This window comes from Hyperolius riggenbachi, chromosome 3 (assembly GCF_040937935.1).
Source record: "Hyperolius riggenbachi isolate aHypRig1 chromosome 3, aHypRig1.pri, whole genome shotgun sequence".
Lineage (NCBI taxonomy): Eukaryota > Metazoa > Chordata > Amphibia > Anura > Hyperoliidae > Hyperolius > Hyperolius riggenbachi.
In genome coordinates this window covers 223,072,331-223,099,370 of record NC_090648.1, presented here as the reverse complement: position 1 = coordinate 223,099,370, position 27,040 = coordinate 223,072,331, and positions in this window count along the sequence as shown.

Sequence of the window (27,040 nt, the reverse complement as noted above, 5' to 3'; positions counted from 1 at the left end):
AATAGGTGAATTTTGATTGGCTTTGTAGGTGCCACACACTTTTCTGAATATTAATCCCAGTCACCCAATGACCAACTGTGCAACGTCTGAGAACTCTACCATTGACAGTGTAAGAATGGCTGCAGTTTACATTTTACCAGTGAAATTTGTATTTGCCTCTGCCCACTGATGACCCGGCATTGCCCGGGTATGTATTTGGCTGGTGTTGGCTGCGCCCACTTTTCCTAACCCTAACACATAATTACTCAATTACCAAGTTTGTGAGCTTTGCGGTCTTTGGCATCAATATTTGCATTGAAATGAAACAAATCTGATTGGCTGTTTGTGGCTCCACCCTCTTTTCTGAATTTTAACCCATTTAACCAATGACCAACTGTACCAGGTTTGAGGCTTGTGCCATTAACAGTGCAAAAATGGCAGCAATTTAATATTTCCCTTGAATATGATATGTATACCAAATTATATTCAAATCCGTTCAGCCATTGTTGCGTGATTGCGTAATAAACATCCGAACATCCAAACTTTTGCATTTATAACATTAGTTAGATTACTCAATTTCAATTTCTTTGTGAGGGTTTATTAATTGGCATTTCCCATTTTTGTGTCATACAGCCTGTCCAAGATTTGGCATCCATGAGTATAATTTTGCGTAATCTCAAATATATTAGAATCTCATTGACCATTCCTGCCTTTTAAAGAGACACTGAAGCGAAAAAAATGTATGATATAATGAATTGGTTGTGTAGTACAGCTAGGAAATAAAGCAATAGGAGCAGAGACATAATATTTGTTTCCAGTACAGGAAGAGTTAAGAAACTCCAGTTGTTATCTATGCAAATAGCCATTGAGCTCTGCAACTTTGAAAGTCATGGACAGCTCTGACTTCTGATCAGGTTATCTCAACTGTATTGTGTTTTTCTTTTGCAGAAAACAGTTCAGGACAGTTCAAAAGTTCGCTGCCTGTTCTGCAAAAAACTTTTAGAATGCTGATTAATGTGTAAACTGCAAGTATTAGAGAATTATGCAATGTTATAAAAAAAAGCTGTAGAACTGAAAATAAAAATATGAGAATATTTTTTTTTGCTACCAATGTTCTAGTAATTACCCCTACAACACAACCAATTCATGGTATCATAATTTTTTTCCCGCTTCAGTGTCTCTTTAAGCAATGATACCTTTCCATATTGTCCTCACTCTTTCTTTTAAAGGACACCTGAACTGAGAGGCATATAGTGGCTGCCATATTTATTTTCTTTTCAAATACTACCAGTTACCCAGAATTCCTGCTGATCTATTTGGCTGCACTAGTATCTAGATGACACACCTGAAATAAACATGCAGATGCTAGATTTAGGACTCATTTCCACGGTCAGTTGAACTGTGTGCTCAGCAAGCAGTTACCAGTCACAAGCCAGTCAGAAACATCTGATCTGCATATGCTTATTCAGGGTCTATGGCTAAGAGCATTAGAGGCAGAGTATCAGCAGGACAGCCAGGTAACTGGTATCATTTTAAACAAAATAAATATGTCAACCTCCATATCCCTCCCTCTGAGTTAAGGTATACTTTAAAGTGTACCAGAGATAAAGCAACCTGCTTTAATTAATACTATATACTAATACGGACATGCGAACAGACACTTACCCTGCTGTCTGTTTCATTCTGATCTGTCCTGTGAGCTTGTAACCCCCCCCCCCCCCCCCCCGTAAAAACCACAGACTGAACTCTCAGTCGGCTGCTTTATCAGGAGGCTCTATAGCAGTGAGATCAGTCTGCTCGCCCCCCTCTCTTCCTGTGTCCTCCCTATCAGTGCAAAGAACGGCATTACAGAAAGCAGTGCCTGTGCAGAGAAAAGCAGCTCAGTAAACATAGATTTATTTATCTACCCAGCTAATAAGTTTTCTAGCTTGAGTTACACACTTATCTCTCCCCATCTGAACCAGGAACATACAGGGCCACTGCTCTACTGCTCTGATGACTGTACACGGATCAAATGCAGCAGCAGCTGTGCTTGTCTTTGGTTTTACATGAATAAGTAAAAGTAATTGTGCCTGTGTGTATATGTCTGCAGGTTTTTTCCTAATATATATATGTCCCTGCATAAATTACTTGGTGCAATACTTTACACACAGTGTCGCTGACCCGGAAGCAAATGGCGGCCATCTTGGATTTTAGACAGGATAAAAATGAAAAACTAAGAATGAAATGAGCACAGGATTGTAGTTAGAAACTAGATGGTTGGCACCAGATGCTAGCTGTCAGCGGACACTGTGAATTCACCTCACCTGGATTTGTGCTCACATAAAGCATGCCAAACAAGTTGCGAAGAGAACAGATGAGCACAGGAGAGCAAAAAAAATTACAGGAATATCCTGTATTTGGCATACACTTTCGGGGGTAAGTTTATTTTAAAGGTACCTGTTTATCTCAGGTTCCATTAAACAGCATAACATTTGTTATTGGAGACAAGTATCTAAGCCCCCCGCCCATTTTACACCAAGTCCTAAAAGAAGACAATTACAAAACTAGATAACCCCCTTCCATCTAAATGATCAGTAACTGAATTGTAAAAATTGGTAGAAATAACATTCCTAGTTCAACTAATACCTAACAAAGACTTTAGTTACTAATTAGCTACTATCTATGGCATATCATTTGTCTAGGATAATAAGTGCATTTCCTAAATGTCTTTGCCCAATCTCGCCTTTCATCTCTATCTATTTTGGCATCTCATAGTGCTATGTCTGATATGCTGCATGAAAAATATCATTTGAACGGGTTTGGTGAATATGATATTTAGATAAATCTTCCTGCTGAGCTATTCAGAAGAAAAAAAACAATCTCCTGAGCTCTCTTTTTTCCTAGACGCGTTGTAGCAGCCCTCTGACACTCCTCAGTGTGTGACTCTCCTCTGAGTCAGTTGCCCCCACCACACGTCTCTGGAGGAAGCTGTAAGCTAGTCAGATATGTCAGGAATACATCAGCCGTTACACACACGTCTGACGAGAGGAGAGATGTTAACCTCTGAACAGTCATAGCAAGAAGACGCAAGCAGACACAATTCTTTCAGTGTCTCATTAGCATTTCAGATGGAATAAAGTGACATTTGGGAAACTGCTAGTCTGAAATACTGAATCTGATAACAATGTTTTTTTCTTTAAACCCTACACTGGCCAGAGCCCTTGATAATTCCAAATATCGACATGAGCCCTTGAAAGTGACTTCAACTTTAATCTTCATGACACGCATTGTTCCTTTTTTCTTTTTTTCATGCATTGTTATAAGGTTCTTCCATTTCATTAGCTCTTAACCTTTTAATGCATTCACACCACCAGATAATCTAAGGAGATCCATGAGGCTGGAAGGTTTTATACAATCCTCTGTTGCTCTCTTATGACCAGTGGCTACTCCAGCTTCAAACTTTTGAGGGGGCACAATGGCTGTCTGATGGGGCCCATCTGGGTGATCAAATTCTATGTTTGTATGGTGAGCTTTAGATATTTTTTGCCTAACACAGGTGATAAAATGAAAGCTAACTAGTTCAACTAGTTCAGCAATGATAGCAACCAAATGGAAATATCACATACAGAACTCAGAGGCTTTTGAGCAGAGCAAATTGTCCAAATGATGGTGCTATTATTGAAGAAAAGTTACCTAAAGATGTACTTAGCTAGTTTGCTGGCATATCAGGAACACAGATTAAGCTCATAGAAGCAGCACCACACTGAGGTTATGCAAAAGTAACAACAATTTTATTCAATATAAATCACTCCACATAAGAATAAAAACATTCAAATCTAATCATGCCTCCTCTCATTATTGAAATCATAAAGAAAATGCATATGCTGTGGGCAGCATGGTGGCGTAGTGGTTAGCGCTCTCGCCTTGCAACGCTGGGTCCCCGGTTCAAATCCCAGCCAGGTCAACATCTGCAAGGAGTTTGTATGTACTCCGGTTTCCTCCCACATCGCAAAAAAACATACAGATAAGTTAATTGGCTTCCCTTAAATTGTCCCTAGACTACAATACATACACTACACAATACATACACAAACAAAGACTATGGTAGGGATTAGATTGTTATCTCCTCTGAGGGACAGTTAAGTGACAAGACAATATAGTCTGTACAGCGCTGCGGAAAATGTTGGCGCTATATAAATACTAAATAATACTAAATAATAATAATATGCATAATATTAGAATCACAGCACTTCATATATATCCTGTATTGGAAAGTATATAATATATAGAGCAGCTGGGGTGTTCAGTATAGAGCACCTTCAGACCGTGAACCCGGGTTCATAACCTGAAGAAGAAATAAGTGCAAACTTTACATTCAATATGAATAATAACCCATTGTGCAAAAAAATCATTGTGACAACCAAAACATTCAAAATGTCATAATGATGCTGAGGAAGCTGGCGTGCATAGTTTGAATGAGACAGGCAGTATACTTAGCTGGGCCGAAGTGCAGGAGACAGGCGGGCATGGGAGAACTGGAACCTCCCCATAAGAGCATGAAGTTGTTTCATTATACACAGGGGAGTAACAACAGCCCCAATGACCCAGGGACGGATCTAGGGGGGGGGGGGGGGGGCAAGCGGGTATCTTGCCCCAGGCACAGTTTGTTGAATTCTTAAAAAGGTGGCAAAATTTGGATGGGAAATAGCAGTTTAGGCGCCAAAACCTGACCTTGCTCCAGGCGCAACTTGGTCTAGAACCGTTCCTGCAATGACCCCACTAACTGCGTGTGTGTGTGTGTGGGGGGGGGGGCAGTGCAGCCCACTTCTCCCCCTTTCTAGGGCCTCCTCCTATTCTAATTTACAGCGGTAAGTTGGGTCCACAATACTTGCCTTTACTGCAGCTGGGTACTGTACAGTCTTATATTGCCTTCTGAAGCATATGACATGACAGGGAAAACTGGTGCAGAGGGGAGTGGTCAATTTACATACAAACAATCATTAAGCTTTTGCATGCAAAACACAGTCATGGGTAAGCTGGAACTCTAGCAGATAAATGCTTGCTCTACTTACATAACATATATATTGTACTGTCCGCGTTTTGATTTTAGTAATTTTTCAATTGTAAAAAAAGAGAAAATCCTTCTAAGGGCCTATTTCCACTACACGCAGATTGGATGCAGAGTGGATGCAGAAAAACGGATTCCAATCAAAGCCTATGGGCCTGTTTCCACTGATGCAGATTTTCCCGTAGGCATTCATTGGAGTCAGTTTTTCTGCGGCCATTCTGCATTAATTCTGCATCCAATCTGCGTGCAGTGGAAATAGGCCCTTAGGATTTTCTGTTTTGACTATGTCCATCTTGAAGCCAATCCTGACATCATTTCCTCCCTTACTCTGTCTGTGTATCATTGCCCGCCCTCCTCCCAGTCTTCAGACACTCCCATTCAGCTCTGCAGTAGAAAGTGCATTGTCTCAACATGAGAAATATTGGCCAATCAGAGAGGAACACAGGGGAAAACAGGAGGGAAAGAGGCTTCAGCCAGTCAGGCTGCAATAGTTATGTCTGATGGGAAAGTAAAGAAGGAAAAAAAAAACAGCATGCTCTGCAACTTCCTTTGTGCGGCAGATGTACCAAATAAGAGCCAATGATACTGGGGAATTATGTTTTATGGAGAAGAAAAGTAAGAGTGTTTTTTAACTTTTGGATTACCTGTTTAACATCCTTATTACTTGTTTCACCAGATAAAAATAAAGAATTGATTTTTGATTTTATGCCTGACAGTTACACTTTAAAATTGTATTCCTTTTCAAAAACGGAGGCTCTAGGATTCCAAAATAAAAGTGAAGTCTTCACTTTTAATTATAACATAAAATCAGAATTTGCAAATTTGCAAATGAAAAGTCAGAGAGTTTTGTGTATGGACCTGCTTAGTTATAACTTGCATAAAATAATTGTAGAATCTAAGAAAATCAGAATCCTTCACTAGTTTGATATCTGGCACTAAAACAGTGCTAAAATGCACCAGTCAGTGTTTATCACCTGTGACAAAGGTAGTTGGAAATTCTATTCAGGATTGATATCAGGTCTAAGTAGGTTTTATCATAGCAGTAAAGGTAACTGGGTGTAAAAGCAAGAAGATCAAATGTTAGCACCATCACTCTGCTGGCAAATAATATATTCTAAGTAGTGAGAATGTAATATTTTCCTCTGTGTATATATTAAAATTGCTCAGAGATAAAACACAGCTCGGCGTTAAAGTGGTATAAAACTCTGAAATAACATTCAATAAAATTGTGTTTCCCTACTTTTTATTACCCATCCAGTTACCATATTTGCTTTTGTGCACAAGTAATATGGTCTGTTTATAAATTACAAGTTCCCAAAGTACACTTTATCTGCTCTGAAAGCTGCCATTGCATTTTATTCATTGATTTTAATATATAAATACAGCAGCTATCTAGAGATAATGTCTCATATGTCTCTGCTTGTCAGCTCAGTACAGTTCTGTTTCAGCAAGTGGCTGGCTGTAACTAATTGTAGCAACAGAAGAATGTAAAAAACAAAAACATAATGTTATCACCTCTTCAGATTCGGATCATACTGCAAGGAGCTTTCCATTGAAGAACAAAGTGCTGTCTTTAACTGTTTGAGTGGTGTTCTACTACAATGGCCTCAATTCATAAAAGGCTTTGCGGTAACAAAAATCTGGGAGGGAAAATACCGCATTCGGTATTTTAGAGCTTTGTGTGCTAATTCATAAAGATTTTCACAGCTGCCTTTGCAGTTTAGTAAATTACTGCAGCCCATTGAGCGGTACAACAGAAGTGTGCAGTTATCTCTCTTTTGTTACAAGCTGGTTCCCTGCACAGACTCACAGAGACTTCTGGTCCCTGTACAGATTCACAGAGAATTCGGTTCTCTGCAGAGACTCACAGAGACTTTGGTTCCCTGCACAGACTCACAGAGACTTCGGCTCCCTGCACAGACTCACAGAGACTTCGGTTCCCTGCACAGACTCACAGAGAATTCGGCTCCCTGCACAGACTCACAGAGACTACGGTTCCCTGCACAGACCCACAGAGACATCGGTTCCCTGCACAGACTCACAGAGACTTTGGCTCCCTGCACAGACTCACAGAGACTTTGGCTCCCTGCACAGACTCACAGATACTTCGGATCCCTGCACAGATTCACAGAGACTTCGGTTCCCTGCACAGACTCACAGAGAATTTAGTTCTCTGCATGCACACACTCACAGAGACTTCAGTTCCCTGCTCAGACTCACAGAGAATTTGGTTCTCTGCACAGACTCACAGAGACTTCGGTTCCCTGCACAGACTCACAGAGACTTTAGTTCCCTGCACAGACTCACAGAGACTTCGGTTCCCTGCACAGACTCACAGAGACTTCGGTTCCCTGCTCAGACTCACAGAGACTTCGGTTCCCTGCACAGACTCACAAAGACTTCGGTTCCCTGCACAGACTCACAGAGACTTCGGTTCCCTGCACAGACTCACTGAGACTTCGGTTCCCTGCACAGACTCACAGAGACTTCGGTTCCCTGCTCAGACTCACAGAGAATTTGGTTCTCTGCACAGACTCACAGAGACTTCGGTTCCCTGCACAGACTCACAGAGACTTTGGTTCCCTGCACAGACTCACAGAGACTTCGGTTCCCTGCACAGACTCACAGAGACTTCGGTTCCTTGCACAGACTCACAGAGACTTCGGTTCCCTGCTCAGACTCACAGAGACTTCGGTTCCCTGCACAGACTCACAGAGACTTCGGTTCCCTGCACAGACTCACAGAGACTTCGGTTCCCTGCTCAGACTCACAGAGACTTCGGTTCCCTGCACAGACTCACAGAGGCTTTGGTTCCCTGCACAGACTCACAGAGGCTTTGGTTCCCTGCACAGACTCACAGATAATTTGGTTCCCTGCACAGACTCACAGAGACTTCCCATTGTTAAGACTTCACCAGAGGTGTCCGTAATTATCGTCTGACTTACCGTTTGTTGAAGGCTTTATGAATTGACATTTGCTGACAATTTACTGACATGTGTTGGAGGTAATTACAGCCAAGTCGGTTATTTACCTCACTGCTTGGTAATTTCAGTTTTTCATGCGGTAACAGCCTTTATGAATTGACACTTTGCTAAGTGCTCGGGAAAGTCTGCTGTTTTCAACATTACCGCATGCGTTAATGCTTTACGAATTGAGGCCAATGTTTTGTGGTAGTAGGTTTAAGGCTGTAAATAATATTTTAGAACAAAGAGGAAATGCTGAGTTACACACCAATTTAAGCTATGCACACAATAACTGTCACCCCTAGGGCAACACTTCTGTGCACAAGCTCACACAGCCATCTCTTGGCTGCAGCAGTAGTGCATACTACTTCGCAAAGAGCAGTTTGTATGCAAAGGGATTGTTCCAAATTGCTAAAGATCGTGTAGAGATAGTTGTGGACAATAGAAATGTAAAGCTTTTATTTATTTCAGTGCTGATTTTCTCCTTTATTTCTCTTAATAAACATAACATAAAGCAGAACATTTGCCACTCAAATTACTCAACTGTAGCCAAACTCATCAAGAAGTGTGTGATTACTTGAGGAGATAGGTTGGTCTGGTTTGTTATGATCACTTTCTACTTATCCAAGAAACTTACGCAAGAAAGAAAATCAACAAATGCCATGTTCACCGTGACCGTTTTTTCCCCTGTGACAGCAGGAATGCTAATGATCGGGAAAGCGGCGCCGCATGTTACCTGCGCATTGCGTTACATTCCGTCAGGCCTTGTTCACATTAGGCAATGCAGATGGCCAAACGTTCAGAATGCAATGAACGCGACCACACACCATCTACGTTACCTTACGTTGCTGATCTTATTCATTACAGTAAATGGGATCAGCACTACGCTTTGCTGAAAATGTGTGCAGCAGTGCGCAGCGCATATATAGTCTGAACGTCAAAAATGCTGTCTATGCACTTCTGACTTTTTTGCGTGTCGCACACCATATGTGCTGCTGAAATGCACACGGCAGCGCATATAGTGTGAATGAGGCCTTAATAAAAAGTATGCTTTACTTTAACCATTGACATGTGTTAACGGTTATTCATTTTATTCAGATCATCACAGTCTGCATCTTCAAGCAATTGGCTTTCACCAGGGGCTCTTACAAATGTGATATACCCACGTGTCTTTATTGGGTGGTCCACTCTCAGGGCAGACTGGTTCAAACTCTTGCTTATAATAAACGTTTTGTATTACAGCAATGTATTAATTCCAATACTAGCAATGTCATTTATGTAATTTCCTGCAAACTTTGTTGGCTCCAAAACATTGGTTACACCCAGGTCCGGATTTACCATAAGGCTCTGTAGGCACGTGCCTACAGGCGCCTGATGATGGAAAGGCGGCTCACTCCCTCCCCTAGTGCCTCCCTCCTTCCCTATGCAGAGTCCTGAGAAGATCGTAAATGAGAGGTTATTTCTGCATTCCTCCGATGAGATCTCCCTTCAGTCGGGGGCACTACTAGCTACTTTATACTGAGGGTACCTTTGGCTACCTAATACTAAGGGGCACTTGTAGCTACCTGTGATGGGCACAGTAAGTAAGGGAGAAGTCACAGCTGGGCCAGCACACTTGCGGTGCAGTTTGGTGGGGGTTTGTAGGTTCATGGAGGATGAGGTCTAGAGTGCCAGGACATCTGTGCCTATAGGTACCTGTGATGTAAATCCGGGCCTGGTTACACCACTCGCCCATTGCGGCGGATAGCAAAACACTATAATGGCATGCAGTGGTTAGCAATCGATGTTTCAGCAGTGGCGAGACATTTCTGCCTTGCTAATACGACAGGCTTTCAAGGGCTAAAGAGGGTGAGGTGCCCTGTGCGAGGCGGTGATTTCCAGAGATTCCTCCTTAAAGAGGAGCTGTTAGGTATAAGGTCTCAGAGAAAATAAACACATATATCAGTAGCTAAAGATTGGCTGTACTTACATTACATATGCATTTCACTGTCCACGTTTGGATTTCACAGAATTTGTATATAGTATATGCAGAGATAGATGCTCCTGACAGCTCATGGCAGGCTCCATGTTTTTCTGTCAAATGTGTCGTCATGTCCTGCCTGCTTCCTGATCACAGATAAGCTCGTACTTGAACAACACAGTGTGCAGTGAATATTAATGAGCCATGTGGCTAGGAACAATAGCTGACTCCTGCAGTGTACTCTGCCCGGAGATTTATCAGTGCTACGCGCTGGACTGATTACAAGCTGCTGTAACGTCTCATTAGCAGCCGAGGGGAGGGCCCCAGAATGCTTTGCAGTATAGTATGCGGCTTGTGTCCTCTTGGGTTTTAACAGCCTTACTGATAAGCACACATCAAAGGTAACTGAGATTTTTATCTTCACTAATGGCTTTTGGGCTTCCTTCTAAACTGTTTAACACAGGAGAATAGAGGTTTAAATTAGCTTCTGCAGCCTGACAGTTACTCTTTAAAAGAGAGACACTGAGTTTTCAGAATGGGTACTCATTTTCCTACAGTCCTTAATGCCAAGTGGGATATCAGTCTGTTCTATGATTTATATGTGACATGTACCCTCTGATATAATACACCCTTTTGTCATGGTTGCTGTGTGTTTAACCACTTCAGTACCAGCACCCTCTGCCCCCTCCAGCACCCTCTGCCCCCTTAAGGACCAGAGGGTGCTGGTACAGTAAATCACCGCTTCACGACGAATTGCCGCAATAATCCGTCGCTACCGCTGGTCACGCCGCTCTGTCCCCGCCGCAGGCTACTCTCTCTGCCGTCGCTACGACGGCAGAGCGCTGTGTGCCGGTCAGGAGCCGCTTTCATTGGCTCTTGACCCTGTCACTCAATGTAAGCCAATGGGAACGGCTTACAGGAATGACAGGGCCAGGAGCCAATGAAAGCGGCTCCTGCCCGGCTCACAGTGCTCTGCCGTCATAGAGGCGGCAGGGCAGCACATTGCAGCGGGGGCAGAGCGGCGAGAGCGACGGGGACGGGCGGGGGCACGGGGTCAATGAGACGTAGAGTTTACATCGGGTCAGGACCGCAGCGCCCCCTGCCCGACGTAGATTTGCACTCGCTCGGTCCGCAGGTAGTTATTTTATAGATTCCTTTTGTTTATCAACAATATCATAGTGGGTGTTCATATATAGAGAGAACTTTCATATAAAGTTGTGTGCTATTCATTTGTAAGGGAGAGTTCCTCTTTAGGTTGTGGTTTCACACCTGAGGGTGGAACCTCTCCCGCTATTTAACCATTAGCCGACCGTGTCACACCGATGAGTGTGGCCGCAGCGGGAGCCCCAGGACTGCCTATTGCCGATCGGCGTAAAGTCCTCGGGCGGGGATTTGCAGGCTCTCCGTTATCAATTGTTAACACAAACAAACTGGACCAGCACCATGCCAATAAATCACAATATCAAATTCAAATATCAAATTTTAACCCTCCTGGCGGTCAATTAAAACTGCCAGGGGGCGGGGCAGCGCAGCACTATTTTTTTTTTTTAATCATGTAGCTAGCCTAGCGCTAGCTACATGACAGCCGCTGAACGGGATTTCCATTAGTCATCGACGTCGTGACATCAGAGGGAGTCCCGATCCACCCATCAGCGCTACCTGGCACTGATTGGTTAGGCTGCGCATGGGGTCTGGAGGGGGGGCGGCGCGGCGGGTATTGGCGAATCGGCGCAGAGCGGCGGCAATCGGGCAGTACACGCAGGGGCGTAGCTAGAAATGACTGGGCCCCATAGCAAATTTTTTGTATGCCCCCCCCCCCCAACGACCTTCCAACCCAACGCACTTCTCGGACCTCCCACCCAAACATTCCTCCAGAACCCTCCACCCCAACATTCCCACACCCCTCCAAGTCACCAGAAAATAATCGCTATGGGGGAGCATTCACCAGAAAATAATCCCTATGTGGGGAGCATTCACCAGAAAATAATCGCTATGTGCGCAGCATTCACCAGAAAATAATCGCTATGTGGGGAGCAGTCACCAGAAAATAACCGCTATGTGGGGAGCATTCACCAGAAAATAATCGCTATTGGGGAGCAGCATTCACCAGAAAATAATCGCTATGTGGGGAGCAGTCATCAGAAAATAATCGTTATATTTTCTGCATGGTGTAATTACCATGCAGCCAAAAAACATAGTATACCGCGGCAACCCTAGGTGTGAGCTTACCTGTGGTCTGGCTGGCAGTGGGTGGGGTGGATGATGACGCTGTCGTCTCCTCTGGCTCACAGGCAACTGGGTTGGGTGGGTGATGGCACAGTGTTGCTGTTCCCTCTGGATGTCTCTCTCCACCACAGTCCTCCTGACAACAGAAAATAATTCTTATGTGGGGAGCATTCACCAGAAAATAATCATTATGTGGGGAGTATTCACCAGAAAACAATCGCTATGTGGGGAGCATTCACCAGAAAATAATCATTATGTGGGGAGCATTCACCAGAATATAATCGTTATGTGGGGAGCATTCACCAGAAAATAATCGCTATGTGGGGAGCATTCACCAGAAAATAATCGTTATGTGGGGAGCATTCACCAGAAAATAATCGCTGTGTGGGGAGCATTCACCAGAAAATAATCGCTATGTGGGGAGCATTCACCAGAAAATAATCGTTATGTGGGGAGCATTCACCAGAAAATAATCGCTATGTGGGGAGCATTCACCAGAAAATAATCGTTATGTGGGGAGCATTCACCAGAAAATAATCACTATGTGGGGAGCATTCACCAGAAAATAATCGCTATGTGGGGAGCATTCACCAGAAAATAATCGCTATGTGGGGAGCATTCACCAGAAAATAATTGCTATGTGGGCAGCATTCACCAGAAAATAATCGCTATGTGGGGAGCATTCACCAGAAAATAATCGCTATGTGGGCAGCATTCACCAAAAAATAATCGCTATGTGGGGAGCAGTCACCAGAAAATAATCGTTATGTGCGCAGCATTCACCAGAAAATAATCGCTATGTGGGGAGCATTCACCAGAAAATAATTGCTATGTGAGAAGCATTCACCAGAAAATAATCGCTATGTGGGGAGCATTCACCAGAAAATAATCGCTATGTGCGCAGCATTCACATAATTGTTATGTGCGCAGAAAATAAACCTGGAAAAGTAAAATTTCACTCACCTGGCCGGCCTCTGAAGCGCAGCTCCCCGACGATCCTCCTGCGACGATCCTCCTGCAGCCAGTGTAAACCTCCCGCACTGACAGGCCCCCATCCCCCCCCACAGCAGCCAGGCACATGTAGCATCATGGCCGCCGGCCAAGTATGGGTGGCTGTTGGCAGCAGCCAGCAACTCTTTCTCCCCCATCCCCCTCCCCACAGCAGCCAGCAACTCTCTCTCCCCCATCCTCCTACCCAGAGCAGCCAGCACCTCTCTCTTTCCATCCCCCCCTAAAGCAGCCAGCACCTCTCTCCCCACCCCCCACCCCCACAGCAGCCAGCACCTCTCTCTCTCTCATCCCCCCCCACAGCAGCCAGCAACTCTCTCCCCCATCCCCCCCCACAGCAGCCAGCAACTCTCTCCCTCATTCCCCCCCCCCCAGCAGCCAGCAACTCTCTCCTCCCCCCTCCCCCCCCAGCAGCCAGCAACTCTCTCCCCCATTCCCCCCCCCCCCAGCAGCCAGCAACTCTCTCCCCTGCCCTATCCCCCCTTCCCCCAGCAGCCAGCACCAGGTTGCATCATGGCCGCTGGCCAGGGCCAGGTATGGGTGGCAGCAGGCAGCCAGTAAGTCCCCCGGGCCGGCCCCCATTTCCACCCACCCACCTCCGTCCACTGCAGGCAGCAGCACCAGGCACGCAGAACATACTTACAATGCCTGCAGCTTGCCAGCTTGTGTGGGGTCGGGTCGGTGCTCCGCTCTCCTCCTCGCAGCCGGTCCGCTCCCTCCTGGTCGCACGTCCGTCTGAGACTGTCCTTCTTCTCCCTCCCTGGCTGGCCGGAAGCCGGAACTATACAGTAAGTGTCGGCCCGGCCGCCAGGGAGGATCAATGCGCCGCCATTGTAGTCCCCCTCCTCACCAGCCACCTTATCAGAGGAGAGGGGCCGGGGAAGGCCTGGGCGCTGTTCTAAAACTAGCGGGGGGGGGGGGGGGGGGGGGGGGGGGGGGGGCGGGGCGGACGGCATCATTATTATAGTTAAAAAAAAAGTCCTCTGACTCTGCACCGGTGACGGGCCCCCTGTGGCGTAGGGGCCCCATAGCGACCGCTATGGTGGCTATACTGAATGCTACGCCCCTGAGTACACGCAGCTAGCAAAGTGCTAGCTGCGTGTAATTAAAAAAAAAAACCATTGCAAATCGGCCCAGCAGGGCCTGAGAAATCCTCCTGCGCGGCATAGCCCGAGCTGAGCTCGGGCTTACCGCCAGGAAGGTTAATTAATAGACTAGAATGTGCTAAGGGCAAAAACTAACGCATGAATTCACAGAGAAAAGTACCCTTGGAAAAGCACCAGACCAGACAATGAATTAACGATAAAATATCCCAAAAATTTTATTGTACATCACCACAAAACCAATTAAAAACAAAATGTCACCAGAAGAAGGGGTGACAATCGGTGTCTCTCAAAATACATAAGTAAAAATAGTAATTATATAGTAATCTATATAATATGCAGGATAATAATGGAACCTCCCAAAATTCCAGGGTAGTGGGTTATCAAAATAATCTATAGCAAACTTGTATCAATTCAAAAAATTAATATAATGACAGATAGCAGACCCTTGTGGCGTATCTAAATATATTAATTCACTATGCAGCATAGGTAATATATAGTGGAGAAAAAGTGAGCAAGTGCATGTAATGATAAGTGAGACAAGAATTTAGATCGCAGAGAATAGAGAATAGTTGTACATGTGTAGCCACATATACATATGAATAGTGCATAAAAGAGGGCTGAGGAATGAATCCTAAACAAGGTGAACAGTACACAGGAAGTATTGTGTATGTGTGCTTTTCTTTCTTTTTTTATGAATGACTATAGCCATCTCACTGATGCCTGTGGTCATTCATAACAGGCACCTTGATCAGCTTTGGCAATACCTGTTCACATTTACCAACCATGCGCGGCAGCACAAACAAACACAGGCGCATATTACAGCCCTGATGCACAAGTGAAGTTTTCAGGGGCCTAGATATGCGTAGCAAGAATCTAGAAGTGAACATACCTGATTGTGTTATTTAACTATGACTAACGGCTGATTATATGCATGAGCTTATTTTATCAAAGCAGCTGATCTTGGCGCAGTGCTTTGCCGATCCTTTCGGCGTCAGCACTGCATGGCTGATTTGGGCACCCGGAGTTTCAGCTGGGTGCCTCACAGATCAGCTAAAAAAGGTAATTTGGCTGTCGGCAATAGTGGGTGCCTGAATTACGTGTCCCCCGCCTAGTTGCTACAACTTGGAGGGGGAATAGTATTTAGCTCAATCTGGGAGTTTGTGCAGGAGCAGGGTGAGCCATCTTTCGTCTTCACCCTGCACCGTAATGACACTTGCTCATAATGAATGTAGTTTATTTTATGTTGTCTGGATTTTGAATAAAGATACCAAATTGGTTTTACCTGACTAGAGAGCGGTCAGTTTTTCTGCATGAAAACCCACTGAGTTGTAGAAAAGACTAAAAACCAGACTGAAAGTGGTTACGTTTGGTCCACCTTGCTGTATAATGTAGAAGCCTGGAGTCCCTCTGAGCAAAATACCACGTCTGTGAGATCTGCATGATATAAACAATGTTGAAAATGATATCGTACTGGAGATGGCATGAGCATGATGGACCTTTAAGACTACAGGGAGCTGGAAGAAGCCCCAGGTAAGTAACCCTACCTAGGGCTTCCTTTAGGTCGCATTCACAGTGGAACATTGCGGTTTAATGCAACGTTAAAGTCGCAACGTGTCTGCGTTGAGGGGTAACGCACTGCAAGCAGTGAGTTACCACAATGCAACATTTTTTAACGCAACTTTAACGTCGCACTGTGAATGGACCATAGGTTTAGGTGAAGTCCTATAACGCAGCTCCACAACGTGGCACAGTGAATGCGACCTTAAGCACGCTTTAGCACACCACTGCAAGCATTTAGAAAAGCCCATTTTAAGTAGAAACATTACAGATGTGTGTAGACACTTTAACATTCTGAAGACTGCAAACATGCACTTTTTGCTTCCTTTTAAACAAACTTTTGTGCATATGATATGAGCCGTCGTTTTGTCTGAAATAATGTTTGCAGCAGATATTGACCTTTCATTCTCCCTACATTAGTGAAATGCAGAAGAAAGTCCTGTAGATGCCCACAATGCAGGAGATAAAATTTTTTTCCATATCTCCTAGCCTTGATGGTGAGGCCCGGGACCAACTGGAGAGGTGTCAGTGGCGATTTCCACTGTTGAGGAACCACTGGCACTTTTAAAAGCGTTAGGCTAATGCAAATCTAGGCTGTCGACCACCAGGGCGATTGTGAATCGCAAAAATCACAATCGTGCAACCTGCATTATTTTTGGAACAATTTCATTCAGGGAATGCAGGGTCAAAATCTCTGAATGCCGGCGTCTGATAAATGCCGATAATTGTGCTGAATCCCCCAGCTGTGGTTAATTCAGATGTGTTGTGCAAAAATAAAAAAAATAAAAAATGCAACGGGTTTCAAGCCCCCCCCCCCTTCAAAAAAAAGAAAAAGAAAAAAAAATTGCGTGCAGGGAAATTTAGGGGATTCTGCCCAGTGAAAACTGAGCCTTATGAAAAGATGCAGCTGCCTAACCAATTTACTTCATGACTATGATAAGAGTGATGCCTAATGCATAGAAATATAATGCATAGGCATGAGGTTTGGTTGATTCATGTAGCTATGCGTGTTCAATTAAAAAAACAAAACTTTTTTGTTATTTAGTGCCAAATCCATTTTTTCATACATGTTGAAAATAGTAATTTTTTTTTCCATGTACAATACCTTCATTCAACTGGGCATGCACAAACCTTACCGGAATATGCCACATATAAGTGTGCTTGTCCACATCTGGGAGCGCAGCCAGAAGAAACCTGGCTGCTAAAAGGTTATGCTGGATCTGTGGCCTGCAGGAGGAGCTGAGAAGACGTTCCACTACTGAGGTATGCACTATTGAGGTGTGTAACTTTTTATTTTTTTAAACACACTTAATGACTACCTAACGCCGATAGGCGGCGGCAGGTCGTAAGTGGTTTTACATGGAAACCGTTCCATGTCAGTTCACGGAGGGTGTCTCCGTGAACAGCCTGCGAGCCTCCGATCGCGGCTCGCAGGCTAAATGTAAACACGCGGGGAAGAAATCCCGTGTTTACATCATACGGCGCTGCTGCGCAGCAGCGGCGTAAAGGAGATCGGCGGGGATCGCCGGCATCTGATAGGCTGAAGCCTATCAGAGGCGGTACAGGACGGATCGCTGTCCTGTACCGCCTATCTGGAGAAGGGGAGGGAGGGAAAGAGAGCGAGAGGGAATATCGCTGCGGAGGGGGGCTTTGAGGAGCCCCCCCGCTTAATGAAAATAGCCGGCGGTGATCAGACCTCCCTAGCAAGACATCCCCCTAGTGGGGAAAAAAGGGGGGGATTCTGGTCGCCCTGGCTGCCTGCCTGATCTGTGCTGTGGGCTGGAGCGCCCAAGCAGCACAGATCACAAAGAATTAGCCCGGTTGTCAAGTACGTTAATTTGTACCAAAGATCAATGGTATACAAAAATCGATACTTACCCTGGGCTTCCTCCCGCCCCATAAACACGTTTGAGTCTCACGCCGTCCTCCCGCGGTCTGCCGTTCAGCCGCGATCAACCCCGGTAACTTGCTCAGTAGTGTCCAGTCTGGGTCTTCTGCGCATGCTCAGTAGCCCTGGATTGACGTCACTGAGCAAGTTACCAGAGCTGATCAAGGCTGAACGGTAGATCGCGGGAGGGCGGCGTGGCAATCACACGTGTTTATGGAGCGGGAGGAAGCCCTGGGTAAGTATTGATTTTTGTATACCATTAATCACTTGTTTTCCTTAAAGACTCTTGTAGTGTTCCTTTTATTCACTATTTTTTTATGAACATTGACCTATTTCCTTCACAAATTAGCAAAAAAGACCAATTTTCTTTTATTCTCCATTCAAAATAGCAAACACAAGCCAATAAACACCTATATCAATAAAACTACTGTACTGTAGTTTGCTACATAGTAGTTACCAAGTCCTAGTAAGATATCCCCATCTAGTGGCCTTGTCAGAGCAAAGCAATTTCATTTCTCCAATGTCTTTCAGTAACTTGTGTACAGATTGCAGGAGTACGAATAGGATTAGAGATACCCAATGAGATTCAAATAATTCCAAATTGCTGCATGTTTTCTCTCTTTGACCATACCTAAAAAGGACATGACTGCAGATAGTGTTCCATCTAGGATTTAAAGCTGAGATTGTGCTGCTGCAGGATTAGTAGATTACACTGCATAACAGCAGCCATTTTTAGTTAATTGTTGGCTACAGTATATCAGAGTAATGCAGTGATACTCAAGATCCTTAATGATGTATGTATATCTGTATATCTATATGCATGTGTTAGAAACCCAACTTTTAGAGGAAACCGACATTTTATACGTGTGTACATTTTACACATATCAAGAACTTTTATTTGCTCTTGCAGTTTTATTTTCTCAAAAATTTACACACAATGGGCATGATCACAAAGCTTTTTCGCCCGTTTTTCTCAGTTTTCACCTTATCTATGTTACTTTTTAAACTCCCAAAGAGCAAAAATATAATACAATTAAGGTAAGAAAAGTAATATTGAAATTAAGTTTATTAGGAACAAACAATTTTGCTTGTAAATGTGCTGAAAAGTTATTTTTATTAATTAGGTGATAAATAAGTCATGTATGAGAAGCTTTATGAATAGAGCCCATTGGTCATGATTCACAAAGCTTTTTCACTTGTTTTCACCTTATCTATGTTACATTTTAAGCTCCCAAAGAGAAAAAATACATAATTAAAGTAAGAAAAATAATATTGAAATGAAGTTAATCAGGAACAACTTACTTTGAGTGATTATTTTGCTTAACAACGTGCTGAAAGGTTATTTGTATTAACTACTTGCCGACAGCTCCACGCCGATTGACGTTAGACACGGCTGTCCTCCTGGGACACAGGAGAGTTATCAGCTCTCATAGGCTAAAGACGATGACAGCAGATTGCCGTGATTGGCTGGCTGGGGGGAGGGATTTAAAGAAAACCTGTAACGAAAAAAAAACTCCCCTGGGGGGTACTCACCTCAGGTAGGGGAAGCCTCCGGATCCTATTGAGGCTTTCCCCGTCGTCCTCAGTCCCACGGCGGCAGCGATAAAGCTCCCCGAACAGCGGGGACATAAATATTTACCTTCCAGGCTCCAGCAAAGGCGCAGTATCGGCTCTTCGCTTGGAGATAGGCGAAAATAGCCGATCGCTGTTGGGCCGCTCTACTGCACAGGCGCAAGTCGCCTGCGCAGTAGAGCGGACTCGACAGAGATCAGCTATTTTAGCCTATCTCTATACGGAGAGCTGCAACAGCGCCCCCGCTGTAGCCAGGAAAGGTAAATAAATCAGCGCTTGTCAGCCTTGTCAAGGGAGGATTCTGGACTTTGGGGGAGCCAGCGCTGGACTGCCTGCAGCTACAGGGGAGGGGTAAGCCTCATTGGGACCCTGAGGCTTCCCCCTCCCGAGGTGAGTACTCCCCAGGGAAACTTTTTTTGTTGTTACAGGTTCTCTTTAAGAAAAATAAATAAATAGTACGATTTATTTTAAAAAAAGAATATATAAAAAAACAAAACACTGGGGGAGCGATCAGACCCCACCATCAGAAAGCTCTGCTGGTGGGGAGAAAAGAAGGGGGGGGGGGGGGAAATCACTTGTGTGCTGAGTTGTGTGGCCATGCAGTGAGCCCTTAAAGCTGCAGTGGCCCAATTTAAGAAAAATGGCCTGGTCTTTAGGGGGGTTTAACACCACGGTCCTCAAGTGGTTAATCATATGAAAATAAGTCATTTATGATTGGGTTTGTGAATTGACTCCATTGCCTTGAAAGTATGCTATTAAACAGCACAATAATTATTATTATTATTTATTTATAAAGCGCCAACATATTCCGTGGCACTGTACAATGTAAGAAAACAAACAAGGGATACATAATGATACAGACAATGATATACATCAAATATGAACACTGATACAAGATACAGCACTGCTGATTACAATTTGATTTAACATGATGACTAAAATGTATAAATGTCTAACAGCGTGCAAGCAATTAAATTAATAACATTCCATGACACATAAGGGTGAAAGCCCTGCCCTTGCGAGCTTACAATCTATAATAATAATGATTACTACCACCCATCCTCTTTACTGTCAGACCCTCAAGTTGAAAAATGTATATATACAAACACCACTGATAGTACACAAGTGCAATTAAAGAGCCACTAGCACCTGAAAGCATGCTGCTGCATACTGTGCAAATGAGAGGAGTTGTGATAGGTGGATGAGTATGAGCCTTTCCCCACTCAGAGGCATTAGATCCTTTCGGACCTTGATCAGAATTTTATATGACATATAAAACTAACTTGTAAAAAGTATACTGTATATTTATAATCAAACAGTAGGAGTAACTCAAAATAGTATAAAATATTTAAACACAATTGAAGAAGCTTACCCTCCAATAAATGGCTACATGCCAAAGACATAGGAAATATGTAATTTTATTTTGTACTCTAGCCAATTCACACTCCTTATCTCCTTATTAAGATTCCTAGTTGGAGGGAGGGGTGTATTGCCTCTAAAACCTCTAGGTGATGATGACAAAACAGAATTGTATGTTGATAAAAGAGTGTTGAAGGCCCACCCTCCATTTATGGATGGTTGTTGCAGTTTGACATAAATGGCCCTTTTCTTTCCTCTGGTGAACTATTTTTTTCCACTGTCCAACATATATGCACCTCAGAAGAGCAAGAGATGTAGGTGGAAATCTTCTCTCCTCTTGGTACACTGCACTGCATACATCAAGTTGCTTTACTTGTGTTTGGGTATAAGATCCCTAGGATGTACATGTTTCTGTCTCAGTGGTTGGCTAGGTAATTGTGTTTGTGGCTTTTTAGACTGGGCATTTGTAAAAACAATTACGGTAACACAAGCAGAAGAACTTGGTGAATGAAATTCAGCAGTACAGTACCGCGTCACTTATTCTCAAAGCCATGTATAAATGAGCACCTTCACTAGAGAGTAGTACCACTTCAGGACTCAGCCTTTACCCCCCCTTAAGGACCAGCGCTGATTTCTAAGATCTGTACTGGGTGGGCTCTACTGCCCCCAACACAGATCAAATAACAGGCAGAGCGACCAGATCACCCCCCTTTTTTCCCCACTAGGGGGATGATGTGCTGGGGGGGTCTGATCGCTCCTGCATGTGTGTGGGTGGCGGGGGGGGGGGCACCTCAAAGCCCCCTCCACGGCAGGATTCCCCCTCTCCCTCTTCTCAATCCCTGCCCCGGAGATCGGAGGCTGCACAGGAACGGATCTGTCCTGTGCAGCCTCTAACAGGCTCCTGCCTGTCATGTGACAGCGATCCCCAGCCACTGATTGGCCGGGGATCGCTGATCTAGTACAACGCTGCTACTGTTAGCAGCGTTGTAAAAATGTAAACAAAGTGGATTATTTCCGCTTATGTTTACATTTAGCCTGCGAGACGCGATCGGCAGCCCGCAGGCTATTAACGGAGCCCCCTGCCGTGAATTGACAGGAAGCAGCCGTTCGCGCGAGCGGCTGTTTCCTGATTAATTAGCCTGCAGCCGGCGACGCAGATGTGCGTCGCTGGTCCTGCAGCTACCACTTTGCCAAAGCGCGTTATGAGTGGGCGGTCGGCAAGTGGTTAAATCTAAACTAAACACAAAATTGAAGTTTATAAAATGTGGTAGCAGTGTAGCACAAATGTTTAGTGCATATCATAAGTATTTATTTTTTAAAATTAGGAATCTGTTTCCAAGCTTTGCCTACCTACAGCTGCACAACACAAGTCTCTGCCAGCATAGAGAGTTACAGAAGGTTCTGTCCATCTCTTGTGAAGAGAATTTAATATGGATAAGCTAGACAGTGAGCTGTGCAGCTAAACAACAATTAGTTAAATGCATGTAACTTTACTCCTGAGTTTTCTCACAGAAGGTCTTTTTACACCTTATCAATAAAATACCTTTTAACTAGCTTCCACAAACTGGACATATACAGTGGGAATGCGAAAGTTTGGGCAACCTTGGTAATCGTCACGATTTTCCTGTATAAATCGTTGGCTGTTACGATACAAAATGGCAGTTAAATATATCATATAGGAGACATACACATTGATGTTTGAGAAGTGAAATGACGTTTATTGGATTTACAAAAAGTGTGCAATAATTGTTTAAATAAAATTAGGCAGGTGCATAAATTTGGGCACCACAAAAAAAGAAATGAAATCAATATTTAGTAGATACTCCTTTTGCAGAAATTACAGCCTCTAAACGCTTCCTATAGGTTCCAATGAGAGTCTGGATTCTGGTTGAAGGTATTTTGGACCATTCCTCTTTACAAAACATCTTTAGTTCATTCAGGTTTGATGGCTTCCAAGCATGGACAGCTCTCTTTAACTCACACCACAAATTTTCAATTATATTCAGGTCTGGGGACTGAGATGGCCATTCCAGAATGTTGTACTGGTTCCTCTGCATAAATGCTTTAGTGGTTTTTGAGCAGTGTTTAGGGTTGTTGTCTTGTTGAAAAATCCAGCCCTGGCGCAGCTTCAGCTTTGTCACTGATTCCTGGACATTAGTCTCCAGAATCTGCTGATACTGAGTGGAATCCATGCGTTCCTCAACTTTGACAAGATTCCCAGTCCTTGCACTGGCCACACAGCCCCACAGCATGATGGAACCACCACCATATTTTACTGTAGGTAGCAGGTGTTTTTCTTGGAATGCTGTGTTCTTTTTCCTCCATGCATAACGCCCCTTGCTATGCCCAAATAACTAAATTTTAGTTTCATCAGTCCACAGCACCTTATTCCAAAATGAAGCAGGCTTGTCCAAATATGCTTTAGCATACCTCAAGCGGCTTGTTTGTGCTGTGAGCAGAGAAAAAGGCTTCCTCTGCATCACTCTCACATACAGCATCTCCTTGTGTAAAGTTCACCGAATGGTTAAACGATGCACAGTGACTCCATCTGCAGCAAGATGATGTTGTAGGCCTTTGGTGCTGATCTGTGGGTTGACTCTGACTGTTCTCACCATTCGCCGCTTTTGTCTATCCGAGATTTTTCTTGGTCTGCCACTTCAAGCCTTAACTTGAACTGAGCCTGTGGTCTTCCATTTCCTCAGTATGTTCCTAACTGTGGAAACAGACAGCTGAAATATCTGAGGCAGCTTTCTGTATCCTTCCCCTAAACCATGATGGTGAACATTTTCTCTTCAGGTCATTTGAGAGTTGTTTTTAGACCCCCATGTTGCTACTCTTCGGAGAAAATTAAAAGAGAAGGGAAACTTACAATTGACCCCCTTAAATACTCTTTCTCATAATTGGATTCACCTGTGAATATAGGTCAGGGGGTCACTGAGCATACCAAGCCAATTTGAGTTCCAATAATTAGTTCTAAAGGTTTTGGAATCAAAATGACAACAGTGCCCAAAATTATGCACCTGCCTAATTTTATTTAAACAATTATTGCACACTTTCTGTGAATCCAATAAACTTAATTTAATTTCTCAAATATCACTGTGTGTGTCTCCTTTATGATATATTTAACTGACATTTTTTCCCCTAAAAAAACGATTTATACAGGAAAATCATGACGATTAACAAGGTTGCCCAAACTTTCGCATCCCACTGTATATGTGTCCAGTTTGTGCCGGGATCCCTCAAACAGGATGTACAGGTGCGTGTTCACTGAGCCAATCAAAGTGGCTGTATATGAATGATCATGGCTTCAATCAGAAGCCATGTTCATTCATTAAAATGAAAGGAAAACTTTAAAAAAAAAACACACTTCCTGTGAACACAGAACAAAGTGTGTAGCACCATCTAGTGAACAAAAAGCAGAATAAAAAATATCTTTTTGTTTATAGAAAAGGCAATAGTGCGGAACTCTCTATGTATTCAACACATCTGTGCGAGAAAGTAAAGAAAAGCAATTCTCTCACCACTGTTGCTGTATTCTTTCTGTGTGTGCTCTGCTGTTGTAGAAGAAGAAAGACATCCAATCTATGACGTAAAGAAAAAGCGTGTGCACCTTCCGTCTGTTGCTGTGAACATTTATTGACAGTGAATCATATCCCATACAGTGAATACCTTACATCACGGTCATTGTGTAGTATAGACCTGTGTGGCAACCGTGGTGGAGGAGGTGGGTGGCGGGTAGTAACAGGGGACAAGCCGATGGCCGTTTCGTGTCAAACTGACACTTGGTCACGCTGCGTTTGCGTGACCAAGTGTTAGTGTGACACAAAACGGCCATCGGCTTGTCCCCCGTTACTACCCGCCACCCACCTCCTCCACCACAGCTGCCACACAGGTCTATACTACACGGTAAACGTGATGTAAGGTATTCACTGTATTGGATATGATTTACTGCCAATAAACATTCACAGCAACAGACTGAAGGTGCACGCGCTTTTTCCTTACACCATAAAATAATAAAATATCCCCTATGGATTTTAAAGCGGATCCAAGATGAAAAACTAACTATAACAAGTAACTTGTCTATATATCTTATCTAAAGTTTAGATAGTTTACACAGCATATCTAGCTGCAAACAGCTTCAAAAGTTTATGATTATTTATTCCTGGGATACAATGAGGGCAGCCATGTTTTGTTTGTCACATTGTCACAGGCTGAGGGCTGGAGATGCTATCAGCTTGCCTGTGTGTAAATTCAGTCCCCTCTGCTCCTCCCTCCTCCCCTCTGCCTCTGAAATCAATGGCTAGTAACCTCCTCCTCCTCCTGCCCAAACTGAGCTCCCATAAGCCCTTGCTACAGTGCCAAGGCACAAAAGGAGCTGTGGGCGAGGCTTGTTAAGTTTATAGGGAATTAGAGTATTAAAACAAAACAAAAAAAGTATTTGACTCAAGGGTTGCCCTATAAACTACAGTATATGAAAGGAACACAATTATGCAATGAGTAAAAGTTTATCTCGGATCCACTTTAAGGGAGAAGGCAAATTGTACTGAAGCTCCAAACAGATTGAACCCATGAAAAGGCTTTCTTTCCATCACTCTGCTTCTATTACACACTTTTTATGTTCACTTATCAAGCTGACTGCTATTAGAATTGCACATTTAAATTTTGGGTTTAATTAGACTTTAACCACCCTGGCGTTCTATTAAATGCGTCAGGGTGGCTGCTGCACAGTATTTTTAGATTTTTTTAAAAAATCATGTAGCTAGCCTAGCGCTAGCTACATGATGCCCCCCTCCCTGCGGCGGCCCTCCCACCCCTCCGATCGCCGCCGGCGGCACGTATGCCCATAAGGAAATTCCGTTCTGAACGGGATTTCCTTTAGGGCTTCCCCCGACAGAATGACGTCATCGGCGTTGTGATATCACAAGGAGTCCCGATCCACCCCTCAGCGCTGCCTGGCACTGATTGACCAGGCTGCGCATGGGGTCTCGGGGGGGGGGGGGCCTGTAACGTGGTGGGTATCGGCGCATCGGCGGCAAGCGGCGGCGATTGTCACCAACACGCAGCTAGCAAAGTGCTAGCTGCGTGTTTTTTAAAAAAAACAAAACGAAAATCGGCCCAGCAGGGCCTGAGCGGTGCCCTCCGGCGATTATGGACAAGCTGAGCTCGTCCATACCGCCAAGGAGCTTAAAGACCAATCATTGCTATTGTGCGAACAGTATTTAAAGAAAACCAGAGATGAACGCTTTTGCACAAAATAAACATATCCCCCGATAGATTTTACAAAATAAATACTATACCTGGTATTTTCGCCGCTCTGGTGTGCCGTTTTTTTGTGGTTTTTTTTACTAAAACTCCAGGCAAAACACAGTTCATCAGAAAATAATATTATTTAGTGGGCTGTGTGCAAAATGAAATCAAAAACCTCTTATGACTAACAAATATAGATTAAAAAAAAGTTTTTCAATATACCCTTACATTAGCAGCTCCTCCCATCTCATCACAGCTCTCTGTGATGCTGCAGTATACAGAACAGGAAAGCAGAGCCAGAAGGGGGCAGGCTTGGGCTTGAAAAGACATCAGAGAAGACGGACTCAGCTATAATGATTCCTGAGCAAAGCCAGACTAAATGCTCAGTCTGGGATATTATCAGGGCTGATTAGAAGCAGACAGAGCAGTGAAGAATATAACAGAGAGCAGGGTAGGTGTTTTCTCTAATGTTCCCACTGATATATATGGTAAAATACATGAGTGTGCTTCTTCTCTTGTTCACTTTAAAACTATAACCATCAGTTTTATTGAACAGATGAGTAAATTAAAAGGTAGATTTTTTACATCTGTCTGGAATTTGCATTAAATGATGACACATTGATCACTTAAACTGTTTCTTTTTTTAATTTCATCCAACAACAGTTGTGTAATATGTTACATAAAGGGTTTTTTTGTACATACATTTTGCTTTTTTATATCCGATACAAATGCTTTCAAAGTGCAAAAAAAAATATTTACCAGAAAGAAAACAGTAGTTGTATCCATGCAGTGAAATTTCATGTTTAAGGCAAATGTCACAAACCATAACAGTTTCCCCTTTATGGGTATATATAGACTCTGTTCATTAAAGTAAACCTATAGTGAGGAAACTCACTCCAGCTTTGATACTTACCTTAATAGAGGGAAGGCTCTGAAGAGTATTAAGCCCTCCTGTTCTTCCGTCCGGCCCATCATTCCAGCACTGTCAGCTGGTAAAGCTATTCCACCTGCTCTGTTGAACAGCCCTTTGGAACTACTCACGTTCCTGAATAGTTCTGAGAAAGAGTGAATTGCTACTGTGCATGTACAAGCCCAGACTTGAGCATGCTCAGTAGCAAAGCACCT